Raw genomic sequence first — 15,406 nt, 5'->3', positions numbered from 1 at the left:
TTTCTCTGAATCATTTATTTTTCAGGCTCCCTGGGCACGCACACTCCGTTAGTTGACTGCTTTTCCAGCCTGACGTTTTGCTTCAGGGTTGACATTTAAGAGAAAGCCGCTGGAAAAGAGTGAACCTTGGAACCATTTAGATCTGGCTCTCCATCATCAGTTACTTGAAAGATAATGGGAAATCGCTTACCCATTCTAGGTCTCAATTTCCTTTACTGTAAAAGGAATAGAATGTACTGGATATGATTTCTCAGATCCCATCTAATCCTATAATCATGATTCTGAGATGAAGATTTCCTCCAACAGGTTGTTTTAAAGACTTGTGGGGGCTTCCCTGGTGGCGCAGTGGTTGAGAATCTGCCTGCCAATGCAGGGGACACGGGTTCGAGCCCTGGTCTGGGAAGATCCCACATGCCGCGGAGCGACTGGGCCCGTGAGCCACAATTACTGAGCCTGCGCGTCTGGAGCCTGTGCCCCGCAACAAGAGAGGCCGCGACAGTGAGAGGCCCGCGCACCGTGATGAAGAGTGGCCCCCGCTTGCCGCAACTAGAGAAAGCCCTCGCATAGAAACGAAGACCCAACACAGCCAAAAAAATAAATAAAGTAAATAAATAAATAAGTCAGGAGTTCTTTAAAAATAAATAAATAAATAGTAATTAAAAAAAAAAAAAAAAAAACTTGTGCATTTTGGGACTTCCCTGGTGGTCTATTGGTTAAGAATCTGCCTTCCAATGCAGGGGACACGGGTTCGATCCCTGGTCGGGGAATTAAGATCTCACATGCCGTGGGGCAACTAAGGCCGTGCGCCTACTGAGCCTGCGCGTTCTAGGGCTCCCGCGCCACAACTAGAGAGCCTGTGCCGCAACTACTGAGCCCACACACTCTGGAGCCCGTGCAGCACAACTAGAGAGAAGCCCTCGCGCTGCAACTAGAGAAGCCCGCGCACCGCAACGAAGAGCCCGAGCACCGATCCCGCGTGCCGCAACTAAGATCCCGCACGCCAAATTAAAAAAAAAAAAAAAGTTAAAAACTTGTGGTGCATCTAAATGATTACATATCAGGAAGCAAATAAAACTCATAGTGTCAAAGATATTGATTGACACTGGAAAGACATATTTGTTTCTTTTTGGGGAAGAAACGCTCTTTCTTCCCTTCTGGAGGGATTGTTACTATGTGGGTTAAAGGTGCAATGGGGACTTTTTCAGCCCTTTTGTCACTATAAGGAAAAACCCTGCATGATATTAACATGTATATGGAGGAAGTGGAACCAAGAGATGGAGAAAGAACCCTAGTACATTGTTTGAGCTCCTCTATTCAGCCATACCCGAAGCAGTAATACTCCTGTATCTTGCAGTTACATGAGCCAAAAAACTCCCCTTACTCCCATTTTTTTTTTTTTAATAGCTCAAGCCTATTTAAGATAGGTTTCCTATCGGTCACAACTGAAATAATACTAATACAGTGTATGCAGCCAAATTTTGTAGAAAAAAATATTTGTCCACAGAATAATATTGGAAGAATAAACCCCAAAATGTTAACAGTTGTTATCATGGGTGATAAGATTAAAGGCTATTTTTTATTTTCTTCTGCTTACTTCTCAGTATTTTTCAAATGTTCCAAAATTATATATTACTGGTATAATTTTTAGTGTTATTTTAACACATGATCCCCTAAGAAACTGGGGGGACGTTTTTGTGTTATAGAGAATCTTGCCTCCTTGTTTTGGCCCTTTTATCTGAGGTTGGTTTCATACACTATTGATGTTTCCTGTGGAATAGTCACTGCTCAGGCCCTGGGTGGGCAAACTTTCTGTAAAGGGCCAGATAGCAAATAGTTAAGGCTTTGTAAGCCACATACTCTTCATGGTAACCACTCATCTCTGCCATTATGGCATGAAAGCAGGCCTAGATAATTTATAAATGAATGAGCATGGCTGTGTTCCAATAAAGCTTTATTTAGGAACACTGAAACTCAGATTTTATGTAATGTTCACATGTCACAAGATATTCTTCTTTTTTTAATTACTTTCGACCATTTAGAAATGTAAAAACCAATCTCAGCTCATAAAACTTACATGTGCTGGGCCGTAGTGGGCCTGCATGATGTATTTTGCTGACCCCCTGCTCTGTAATAGGATTTCTGTCATCACACTAGCTTTTGCTTCAACTTGAATGTCTGTGACATTCTGGGTGGAGTTTCCATTAGGAACGATAGTCCTACAGTGTCTGGCATGGTTTTTTAGCAAATCTCAGGGGCTTGGGAGTCGTCGATGATGCTTGTGTCTGTGCAGGCATTAGTGTTCTTTCCCTTTATTGAGATGCATGTAGGAATCTTCCTGCTTTTCCACCCTTTATGTTACAGAATGTCAGAATCCCCACACCTCTGCTCAAGAGAGCAGCCATGTGGCAGTTCTTGGGGTGGTCAAACCCTACTTTGGAATCTGAGCTTGAAGCTGATGGAACTTTGAAGGATTTTTTTGTTCATGGCTGCCAGACTGGCTTTCTACTCTGTGATGATCCCTAAGGGGAAGAAGTTTATTGCTCAAAAATATTAGGTAAATGATCGGCCAATGGCAATTTCAATTTTTAAAAGAATATTCGAGTTGGGAACATTTTTGAAGTTTCATTTTAAGAAGGAAAAGACAAGTAAAGGGGTTTACATTGATTGCCATCTTGGTGTGTTGGGAATGTTTCCAGCTATAACTAACAACAAATCTAAATTATGGTGAATAAAATGAGTAAGAGTCTCAGGTCACAGGAAGTCCAGAGGCAGGCATTGTTGGTGTTGAATCCACTGCTCAATCCTGTGACTCCCTCGGTCCTTCTAACATGAAGGCTGTTGATGCTTTAAGCATCGTGTTCAAATTCAGCGAAGGAAGAAGGGGAAGAGACAGCACCAGCTATAGGTACCTTCCCAGAAGCCGCCAGCAGACAACCACTTAAGTGACATTCTACAGAATGGTGTCATGTGACTGCCCTGACTTCAGTGGAAGCTGGGAGAGAAAGCGTTAGCTTTTGCAGCCTCTAAGGTGGAGGTAGCAATAGAGACAGGAATTAGGAGGAGCTGGTGGTTGGCATAACATTTATGTGGTACTGAATAAAATTCCTGAGAGCAAGCAAAGCTATCTCACCCTACACAGTGAATCAGACCACTCAAGGAAGCACAGACTTCATCTGTCCGTGCATTGGAGGATCCCCAGCCCATAGCACACCGAAATCACTTAATAAGTATTTGCAGAATGAATGAATGAATGAGCCAATGACAAGACCTCCTGGAAACTCATTGTTGGTATGATCTATCCTTTTCTGGATAACACACCAACAAAGAACCCTTTGGTTCACTCATGCCTCTCCAATCTTCAAGCGTGGTTGAAAGCTGCACCTTGTGACAGAAAGCCCTTACACACAGCTCACCAGCTCATCATTTAAACCCTGCTGAATCCTACCTGTTCACGGGCATCTTCCTTGACTGAGGAGAGGAGATGCACTGCTTCCACCAGCTTGCCCAGTTCAGAATGAAGCTTGTTTAGTGGCTACCTAGAGCCGGAAATCAGGAGACGTATTACCACAAAGAGGATAGAGATGGGGGTTGCGGAGGAGCGTCACAAATCTTCATGCAGCCCTTCCTATGTCCCAGATACTCCGGGGGGGATTACATATGATTATTCACACTTTATCATTGAGGAAGAGAAAGCTCACACAATTAAGTGTGAGCCTTTGAGAAATGTCATGGGTTAAATAAAACAAGATAAAAAAAGGAAAATTTTAAATTACCAAAAGTTGAAAATTGGTAGACGGTGGTTAACAGTGGCAGGTTCCCTGAAGGCATTGTCTCTTCTAACCTAACATGACCAGAGGAAAAGAAACAAGGAAATGGAAAACCAAAGAAGAAACACCAGTAGGTAAAAAAAAAATTGCATCACATTTTTAGGTGAGAGAAGGTAGACAGAAGGGATAACTGAACAGAGGGAGAAAGCTTCCCCCTTCGATGCCCACTATGAAGAAACCAAGAAGAAGAATAGCTAAAAATAATCTTGATAATATATACTGAATGATTATTATATTCCTGGTACTTCCGGGTGTTTTACATGCATCATCTCATTTAATCCTCACCAAAATCTCACCAAGTAGGTAAGATTATTGTCCCTATTTTACAGATGAGGAAACAGAGGCACAGAGATGTAACAAGATGCTTAGAAACTGGATTAATCAGAGAACAAGAAAGAATTCTTGGAAGTTAAAAATGTGATAATCCAAATAAAACATTCAACATTGCCTGGCCCAGAGTATAAGTTTAATCAAGGAACACTTACTTTCCAGTTTCACTTTTCTTTTCCATTATTGTTTTATGATCTACACCTGCATCCAAGACCGAGCACCCTTTATATTATTACAAGCTCTTATTGGACAGAGGATAAGATTTTAGTATCTTGGATAATAGCACAAACTCGACTCTAGATCCCTCCTTTGAAGGGAATTGACTGAGGTGAAAAGAAGCCCATCAATTTTCCTAAGGTCGTGCAACTACTTAGTAGGTACAACCAAGAATACAGCCCTGGTCCCCTGGCTCCCAACTGAATGCCCCTCCATCGGTCTTTTCTTGGTTCAGCACTGCAGTGGACATGCGGGGTGGGTCAGCTAGGCCCCTTCTTTCAGGGCATGCCCACCCTCCCTGGTTCTATGACGTCTTAAAGGGAATGCAAATCACAGGGATCATTAGATCACCTCATTGCTCTGGTCAAGAAGGGGTCAATGACCCACAAAGAGCCAACTGGAGCCTTCCCTGGGTTTGGAATATGGACATTAGAATAAAGAAGTCACTTTTCACTAGGGTTGCTAGTAGAGGAGAAGGAAAAAAGATCTTTTTCCTATACTCATCTTAGGCACCCCGGCTGGGATCCTATAAATTAGGCAAGCAAAAGACAGATTAAAAGAGAAAAACAAACAGAAGTTTTTTCTCATGTGCATGGCACATTACATGGGGGCACCCAGTGATGAGTAGCCTGAAGAGGTGGCTAGAATTTGGGCTTATATGCCATCTGAGGCTAAACAAAGAAGAGGGGTTTGGGGCTTTTGGACAAGGGAGGCACTATGAGAAGGTGACCAGGAAAGCTGTGCTAAACCAGGGTTGTTTAGTAAGGTTTGTTATGCAGATTTAAATCGGTGCCTTCTCCATTGATAAGAGTCAAAAGTCCTTCTCTTCCTACTACAGGAGAGGGAGACCTCTTGACAAATGGAAATTTACTTCAAAAATATAAATTTCCTTTACCAAAAAAGCCAACTTGTGCCCTGTTTTTAGAGTTTTTCCTGTGTCTGCTGATTCTCAAAAGTCTTTATTTTTTTTTCAATTCTTATTGGGGTATGGTTGATTTACAATGTTGTGTTAGTTTCTTCTGTATGGTGAAGTGAATCAGTTAAACATATACATATATTCACTCTTTTTTAGATTCGTTTTCCATATAGGCCATTACAGAGTATTGAGTAGAGTTCTCTGTGCTATACAGTAGGTCCTTATTAGTTATCTGTTTTATATATAGTAGTGTGTATATGTCAATCCCAATCTCCCAGTTTATCCCTCCCGTCCCCTACCCTTCCCCCTTGGTAACCATAAATTTGTTTTCTACATCTGTGACTCTATTTCTGTTTTGTAAATAAGTTCATTTGTGCCTCAAAAGTCTTTAGCTCAAAATAATTTGGGTGTGGCATGTTCTGGTACCCTTTCTTTGTTGGGGAGGATCTGCAGCCAGAGTGGCCACAGCCATCTTACTGTATCAAGTGTGATGGCAGGCCATCCCCGGAGATGGAGACAGAGATAGACGGCCTTGGTAATGCCACTGAGTGTGGCCAAGGGAAGTCCCTAGATGACAGCTTTGTGTGCAGCTGGTCTAGAGATCAATCAGACCAGTTGAGACAGGAAGCTGGAGAATTCCAGAAGGGAGGCCTCCAGGGAGAAAAGTGGAATTGGTTTTGTATTAATGCATTTGAGCTTTTGAAAAGTAATACGGTAGGTACCTGGTGGAGCTGATGGCACACTTGGAAAAAAATAAAATATGAGTACATAGGAAACAATCAAGCGGATGAAGTGAGGCAATGAACTCCAGGAAGAACAAACAGTTTTACAAGAAGGGAAACATATATTACATCATAATTCTTGGCTCATCGATGGGCAATATTGACATCCTTATAATAAGGTTAGAAAATTGTGACATACCATGCTAGTGGGATGGGAGGAGATTAAAAATGTGGGAAAGAGTAACAGAAATTTTCATCTCTTGTAGCAGGAAGTCAAAAGATAATGTCTAAAACGATAAACAGTAGAAAAGTTATATTATTTAGAAATAGGAAAAGAAATACCAGAAGAACTAGGAAAAGAGTTGAAGTTATAGAGCACAAAGCTTGGGAGTTTTGCTGTTGTTACAAGCTTTTAAAAGCTATGCGGTTTTTAAATTTATGATTACTGGGGGGAAGAGTGGGGGAGGGATGAATTGGGAGATTGGGATTGACATGTACACACTACTATATATAAAACAGATAACTAATAAGGACCTGCTGTATAGCACAGGGAACTCTACTCAGTGCTCTGTAATGATCTATATGGGAAAAGAATCTAAAAAAGAGTGGATAGGGGAATTCCCTGGCGGTCCAGTGGTTAGGAGTCTGCACTTTCATTGCTGAGGGCATGAGTTCGATCCCTGGTTGGGGAACTAAGATCCCACAAGCCGCATGGCCACACAGCACAGCCAAAAAAAAAAACAAAAGAAAAAGAAAAAAAAGAAATGGAAAACTAAAAAAAAATAAAAAAGAGTGGATGCATGTATAACTGATTCACTTTGCTCTACACCTGAAAATAACACAACATTGTACATCAGCTAAACTCCAATAAAAGTTATTTTTAAAAAGCTATGTGGTTTTTAAAGTTATACATACTATTTTATACATATTATGAATATAAAATAGAAAATACTTGTACAGTAAATATGTGTATTTATATATAACCATACATACAACTATGTTATATACATATTCTTACTAAATACATATAAATTTCCAAAAAGTATTTATTCTGGAAAAAATATAACATAATCAGTAGTCCCTCAGAAGCCATAAATGTGAGTGGGGTCATTATCTTACTCTATGTCAGCAAATAAGCACAAGAAATAAAGTCCTATGCCTCCCTCAAACACAAGTCTCTGTGAATACAGTAAAACTTAATGATATAGAGGGAAGAAAAGGAAAGGAAAAAGGTTTTCATTAAAATCAACATCTTTACAACAAAACAATGCAAAAAGAGGTCTTTATCTCCACGATGGCCCTGGAACTCCACCTAATAGAGAGGTAGCCAGGAGCTGGCCCCATGCCCTTTAGCACACCATGTTCAAGGGCAGGGCTGAGAGCTCAGGCCATAAAAATGTCAACAGCTTAAAAATAACAGCTATGAAGTGTGGGCATGTATCTGCGCCAGAGAAAAATGAAGAAAGTTTCCATTTTCCAGGCACTCAGTATTCTCAAGACTTCTTTTCTTGCTGCAGTTCTTGGGACTAACTCCCTACAACCCTTTCCCTTTGATCCCAGCCCTCCAAAGTCCTGCCAGTGATGCACGGGACATTTGTGATGCTCTCAGTTCTGCCCTGAAGGCCAAGAGAATATCCCTGAGCTGTGTGAACCACGAGAGAGGGTTGCTACTTGCCTTTCTGCCGAGGCTGAGCTCCAGAATCACGTGGGGTATGATTTGGGAACTCCTGGTCTGAAGCACCATCTCTAACTAAACCAGGAGAACCTCTTCCACGCACGGGATCACAGGAGAGCAAAAGATCTGAATAAGAAGTGGGATCCGCCCTGTGAAGTGTTGCTTATATGATGTATAAGGGAGGACCTCGTGGTTTTGAGTGACTGAATCCTAATTGGAGTTATCGCTCAATGAATATTACCTAGTTTTAGTATAAACAAATCCAGTGTTTTATATTTGGAAGCCTTTCTTGACACCCAACAGCTCGGATATTGCTGCTAGGTCTAAAGGAACTGGCTTAAATTTAAGGCCAAAGATGAGGGTAGTGAGGGTATGAGGACACGAGGCTCCAGAAATACTTAATCTCCTCCCGGATACGGTCTCTCGAATCTGCATGTCACTGGTCTCATGCTTGGCCCCTTTAGGAGCATTGTCAGTGACTCAATAATTAGACATACTATCTTGAAATTAATATCTTGAAAAAGAAAAATAAAAACAGTTATGCATAAATAATCACAATATTTAAATTGGTTCAACATACTACAAAGCAAGGCTGAAAGACACCCAGATCCCTGATCCTTCAGGGAGGTGAAGTCAGCCATCTCCCTGTCCCCATCCCTCTTCCCATCTCCCTCTTTTTTTTTCAGCTTTATTGAGATATAATTGACACCTACCATTGTGTAAGTGTAAGGTGTACAGCATGTTGATTTGATACACTTATATATTGCAGTGGATCACCACCATAGCATTAGCTACCATGTCTATCAATCACTCACATAATTGCCATTTCTTTTTCGTGGTGGAGAACGCCATCTCCCCGCTTTGCTCACTTAATTGAATCTCTCATCCTACTTCTTTCCCACCTTCCGCATGTCCTCTTTATCCCTGTGAAGAACTAAAGAGAAATTTTAAAATTGCTTTCCTGACCCATTTACAGGTCAGGGTATTTCTCAGCAGTTCACATTTCAGACACGTTTAGGATGGAAGAGACATTGGTCCCAGCTAGAGACCGAGGATGGCTGGCAGCCGTCTCCTGGATGAATTCTGAATGAAGACGGTGTAGAACCCAAGTTTCATGTGGTTTTTACTCTATGGCTGGCAGCTTGAACTTCTGGTGAGCATGTCCACGCCCATTCCGGCTCCCACATGGCAGCAAGTTCACTTTCACCTGCTCTGCAGCCACTATGCTACTGGTTCCACCTTGACCATTTGCTGTTTGCCCCGGGAGCAGCTTGGGCAAACAGAGGAGATGGGTAGGTGGGGCAGGAAAGGGCCCTAATTACCGCCGACTAAAAACACAAGGTAAAGATGGTTTTATAGCAGGTAGCAGTGCCAGCGACAGTCTTACCCTGCAGGGCCCACAGGAAGCCAGAGAGGCACTGAGTTCACCACACTGGGTACTCACTGCCTCTAACTGGTGTGCTTTGAAGCAAAGTCTCATAAAACACTTCAGCAGCCACTCAGACAGAAGGGACAGAAACCATGGAATAAGCGTTATCCTGTCCTGTTGCGGGGTACCCTTGGAGTCAAGCATGGAAAATGTTTTCTTTTCTTCTTTGCTTCCTTAAAAATAAAATAATAGGGCTTCCCTGGTGGCGCAGTGGTTGAGAGTCTGCCTGCCAATGCAGGGGACACGGGTTCGAGCCCTGGTCTGGGAAGATCCCACATGCCGCGGAGCAGCTGGGCCCGTGAGCCACAATTACTGAGCCTGCGCGTCTGGAGCCTGTGCTCCGCAACAAGAGAGGCCGCGATAGTGAGAGGCCCGCGCACCGCGATGAAGAGTGGCCCCCGCTCGCCGCAACTAGAGAAAGCCCTCGCACAGAAACAAAGACCCAACACAGCCATAAATAAATAAATAAATAAATAAATAAATAATAAAAAATAATAATAATAACAGACAGCTGTCAGTGACCATAGAAATTCAGCTTTGGTTTTTTGGGTTGATTTGAGGCTTGTTATTGCAAACTGGGCTCGCTCCCTGGAGTCATTCTTCTGCCCCCAGTTCCTAAGGCTGCCCTCTGTGTACAAAGACAAAACTCAAGACATCAGTGTGCACAGGCAGAAATGTATTCTAAAGCCCTCCTTAAAAAAAATTTTTTTTTGAAAAGCTTTCCTCCAAACCTCTACAAATGAAAGGGTTGAAATTTAGAACTGCTGCGATTGTCCCAACTACAATTTGAGGATTTTCTGGTGGGAATTCACTTGGGCAACTTGAAGGTCATATATACACCACCAAATGTAGAATAGATAGCTAGTGGGAAGCAGCCGCATGGCACAGGGAGATCAGTTCGGTGCTGTGTGTCCACCTAGAGGGGTGGGATAGGGAGGGTGGGAGGGAGACACAAGAGGGAGGTGATATGGGGATATATGTATATGTATAGCTGATTCAATTATACTCCAATAAAGATGTTAAAAAAAAAAAAGAAGTACATCTAAAAAAAATAATAACTTGAAGGTCAGAGGCAAATGGGCGGCTTCTGTCATTTACAGGCATCTTCAATGTAAACAGGGAGAGTCTGAGAGTCACTCAGCTCCCCACGTGGTTAGTTTCCTGGGAGAGCCGCATGGACTTAAAGCTTCTTGGTCTCTGCTGATTAAGAAGAGGAAAAGGGAGGAGAGAGCCAAGGTGCAGCATCCAGGGGAGGGAGCTGGGTGGGGACCTGGTGTGGGCGCCCCTCCCCCAGTCAAGTTTACAAAAGTGCAGTATCTCCAGGGAACAGACTGAGGCATCTGTGTGGAAAAGGAGGGGACCAGGCAAATCAAGTCCAGAACGGGTGCTGGTCATTAGGACACTGCCTGGCTTTCTGCCCCTCTGGCTGCACACTTGAATCACCCCGGGTACAAAGTGATGACTGTGAGGGATGGAGAAGGTCCTGAGGGGGGAAAAGGACTTGCCCACTGACGGAAGGTGTTTCGCTCTCCTGCTCTTTGGTTGTCTGGGTTAATCCTCAGCATTGCCGGCCAATAGCAAGGGAACCCCGCTGGGCAGTAGTAGTTCCTTTGATTCAGAGAAACCAGATTTAAATGCTACGTTATTTCAGTTATCCTGAAAGGACTGGAGCTCTAATTTACAAGGTCTTTTAGTTTAAGTCCTTCCCAAATTGGAATCACCCGAGGGACTTTGGAAAACCGAAACCAGATTCCAGACCACCAGCCCCAGAGATTCTAAGATGGAGGTTGGAATGGGGCTGAGGTTTCTGTGGTTTAAAGTTTCCAGGTGATTCTGATGGGCAAATTCTCTGTTTAGAAAGTGGGCTAAAGCTTGGATATGGTTTATTTTCCTATGGGTTATTGTTCAGGCATTACTAGGTTAGTAGCCAGAATTGGGTAACTGTCAATCAGGTGACTACTTCTATTAAGTAGAAGGCCAACATTTATGAGATGATCGTATAAACTGATTAACAAAGATGTGCACACACACTGGGCATGTAAAGGAGGATGAACAGACCAGGGAAATCCAGTCTCACTGCATCACTTGGCTGTCACTCCCTCCAAGGGTTATAATCTACTCTTCAGTACAACAGTGAACATCATAAATAAAAATCATAAATTTTGTTGTTGTTGGTTAGAAGTTACAGGCATAACATACAATAAATAAGAGAGTATCTTCAAAAAGAAGATGTTATTAAGATTTATAAGTTGGGGTATGGCATTTGGGTATAAGTTTGTCCCCATAAATAAAAAGCATTTTTGTGTAGAAGATTTAAAATGAATGTTTCAGGGACTGATGGTCCCCCTAGGAAGGTGAGAATACTTGGACTGATGTGTGTTGAGTTTGTCCTACAAGCCTGGATGATAACACTGTTGTTTTTAATAAGCAAAACCCTCACAGTAAAAAACCAAGTTGTGTACCTAACACTAGCTAGTCGTACCTAAAGCTAGATGTCAGCTTTCCAAAAATTAGAGCTCACCTCAAAAAAAAAAAAAAATAGATTTACCATATGATCCCAAAATAGAATTACCATATGATCCAGCAATTTCATTTCTGAGTATATACCCAAAAGAATTATAAGCGGGGTCTCAAATAGATATTTGTACACTCATGTTCATAGAAGCATTATTCACAATGGCCAAAAGGAGGAAAGAGCCCGAGTGTCCATCAACAGATGAACGGATAACCAAAATTGTGATATATACACACGACAGAATATTATTCAGTCTTAAAAAGGAAGGACATTCTGACACACACTACAACATGAATGAACCTTGAAGACATTATGCTAAGTGAAAGAAGACAGTCACAAGAGCACACATACTGTGTGATTCCACTTACATGAGGTACCAAGAGTGGTCAGATTCATAGAGATAGAAAATAGTCCGCAGGCACTGGGGAGAGGGAAGAATGGGGAGTTGTTTAATGGGTACAGAATTTCAGTTTTGCAAGATGAAAAGAATTCAGGAAATGGATGGTGGTGATGGTTGCACAACAATGTGAATGTACTTCACACCACTGAATGGTACACTCAAAAATGGTTAAAATGGTCAATTTTATGTTACGTACATTTTACCACAATGTTTAAAAATTAGAACAAAATCAATGTAATTTTATTAGTTATGCTTCGGGGGGGGTGTAAAAGAAAAGAGACCCAGTCTCCTTCCCTATTGTGCAAACAGAGGAGCATGGACCACCACAATGGCCAACTTTAAGATCATGATGAAGTAGGACAAGCGAATTTCTTTTTAACAGAAGTTTATGTTTGATTGTTTGTTTAGGAATGTCTCTCGCCTGAATTTTCACATTATCTAAGCGAGTTTTCAAAAACGTACATACAAATGTAAATATTCCAGTGTGTCCCCAAACCCAGGCAGGTATTGCCCCTTACAAGCCCACTCTAACAGCGTGTGTCTTTTTAGACTTTATAGGGGCCGCATCCCGGTGGCAGCATCACAGGAGGGTAGAGCTGGGAGACCAGGTTGGGGTAATACCGCCCTCCTTCTCCGGCTTCTCTCAGTCACCATCTCCAGCCAACGTAGCAGAAGCTCTTGTAAGTGACTTGTGAGCAGGATAAGCAGCTGCTCAGGTCGCTCTGCACCCGCACCTGGCCCTCCATCCCGGAGAACACCCCCCAGCACTTCTGCCCCCAGCGGCTGAGTTGAGTTACACGTTTCCCAAGAGTCAGTGTTGTCTGTTCCCCACCAATTGCAACTGATTATCACAAATGTATAAAGAAAAATTCACATAGCCCACTGAAGATGTGATTACAAGAAGAGAGTTGCTTCTATGAAAACTAAGTTGAAGGCTATTGGCTAAAAAAAATTAATTAATCAAAAGGCTATTAATTAGGGATGAACAAGATAATGATGGAAGAAGATGGGGGTGGGTAGGGAGAGTCCAACAAATCTATTCAGATACCACTTAAAGGAGAAAGAGCCTGAAAAATCACAGCCTGAAAAGACTGTGCATTTCAGGTGTGGTTATTTAAGAACAGTGACATAACAGTCCCACAGGCAGACCCGTGGGCAAAGCAAAGGCCTTGGTCTCACATCGAGAGATGGGGGAATGAATGGACATGTACATACTTTAGTCAAGGTAAGATGTGGAAGCCATGCATGAATAATTTTTTCAGTTCCCTGCGCTAACCAGCTTTTCCAATAACTGGCTACTCTTGTGGTTCTAGGACACTTCTCCTGCCTTGTTCTCTCCAGACCTATAGTTTGGTTTTTCCAACGACTAACTACTGGGTTAACAAAGCCAACCAGCTGTTGGGTTGAAGGGGGGCAGATGGTAGTAGTAGCTGCCCTTCCACAACCAGACAGAGGGGCACCATCCAGGTGTAGCTCCTCCCAGAGGCCGGGCTGTGGGCAGTTCCCTCCCCCATGTCTCAGTTTCCTCATCGGTGGAATGGGGCAGTAACAGCCCTCACTTCACAGTGTCCTTGCGAAAATAAATGAGAGGGTGTAAGTGAAGTGTTTCGTGGTGTCTGGCACGCAGTGACTTAACCAACAGCGATGTATTTTCCACAGCTCTGGAGGCCACAAGTTCAAGATCAGGGGTCGGCAGCGTGGGTTTCTCCTGAGGCTTCTGTCCCTAGTTTGCAGGTGCCGCCTTCTTGCTGTGTCCTGACACGGTCTTTCCTCCGGTGCCCACCCCTGGTGTCTCTCTGTGGGTCCAAATTTCCTCTGCTTATAAGGTTACTCACTGGTAGCCTTGGATTGGGGCTCGCCCCATGGCCTCATTTTAACTTAACCGCCTCTTTAAATGCTCTGTCTCCAAATACAGTCAAATACTCCAAATACTGGGGGTTGGAACATCAACAGTGAATTTGGGGGGGGGGTGGAACCCAATTCAGCCCATAACACTCTTCTTTCACCCTCCCAAATATATTTCCATCTCTCCCACAAGGATGTGAGTCCCCCAGGGGCGGGGACTTGGTCTCTCCTTGCTGAGTCTCAAGTGCCTGGAATAGGGCCTGGCACACACACAGTAGGCATGCAGTACATATCTGCTGAACGGCTAAATTCAGAATTAATAAAAGGGACCCAGGTTCTTCTCATAAGAAGTTCTCTCTCTGAGGTTGACTCACTCTCCTTAGAGGTAAGCACTAAGTTGAAGTTCTAGCTTCTACCAGGGCTGTTTCTCCCTCCTTGAGGGCGTGCTCTCTCTTCTCCCTTTCAAGATGGCGCGTTCAGGGATGCTCCAGGCGCCCAGGGGTCTCTGTGCCCCTTCCTCCATGATCTCACGGCCTCCTCGGCAGGCAGACTGGTCGATGCCCTGACGCCAGAGCCCCCCACCCCCTCACGGCCAGCCCTGCCTGGGGCTCGGGAGTGGGGCTGGTGTGCCTCACCCCCGGCCCTGGCCCCTTGCCTCTTGCCCTCCTGCCCTGCTCGTCCGCCGACCCAATGCTCCACTGCTCTGTGCCCTCCCACCTCCCATGCATGGTGTGTGCATGTCTCAGGCTTTGGGGCACTAGTACCCTTCTATCTGGATGCTTCCTTCACCCTCCTGCTGGGAAGCGGGGTCCTGGTGGGAGGGGGGACGCACGAGTGCCTCAGGCCCAGAGAGGCGGCACGTCCAGCCATTTCTAATTCGGCCGACGGAGGTTGGCTGTGGCGTGATGCCTGCGTGAGGCCTCCTCCGGGAACCAGCTTTCTGCTCGGGGGTTTCCTGCCCCACTTCCCTCCCCTGACTTGGTGTTTCTAGCTCGTCCTCACCCCCACGGGATTCTGATCCCAAGAAGCAGCAAAGTCTCTCTCCTTCCTCTTCTGGTCTGTTGGGACTTCTCTTACCATCAGGCTTCTTCCCTATTTTGGCCTCAGGGCTGCTCTTTTTTTTCTCCTGGAGGCAAGGCTGCCAGAGGAAGGAGAAGGAAAAGGAGAAACAACCCAGGGGACCAAGAGGAAAATTCATCAGTCGGCATTTCAAAAACAGCTTTCTCATTACACCATAATGATAGAAACTTTTCCTCTCCTAGTTGCTGAGGGAGAAGTCAGCAAGCCAGGGAGGGAGCAGGGAGCCCTGCCTCTGTCTGGAATGCTCTGTGTCTTTCTCTTTGCACCCTGGAAAGCACCGTGGGCAGCTCGGCCAGGAGACCAGGCACCGACCGCCACTCTGACCACCTGAGTGTAACTATGGGGAAACCGTGGACAAGCCCCCTACTCCCCACACCTGGAAGGGTCAGCCACTGACCACCCTGACCCTCAGTAACAGAGTCCCAGAATGAGGAGTGGAATTCCAACACGT

The sequence above is a fragment of the Balaenoptera musculus genome, chromosome 3, assembly GCF_009873245.2.
Source record: "Balaenoptera musculus isolate JJ_BM4_2016_0621 chromosome 3, mBalMus1.pri.v3, whole genome shotgun sequence".
In the NCBI taxonomy this organism is placed as follows: domain Eukaryota; kingdom Metazoa; phylum Chordata; class Mammalia; order Artiodactyla; family Balaenopteridae; genus Balaenoptera; species Balaenoptera musculus.
The sequence above is the reverse complement of the archived record's forward strand: the minus strand, read 5'-3'. Positions refer to the sequence as shown.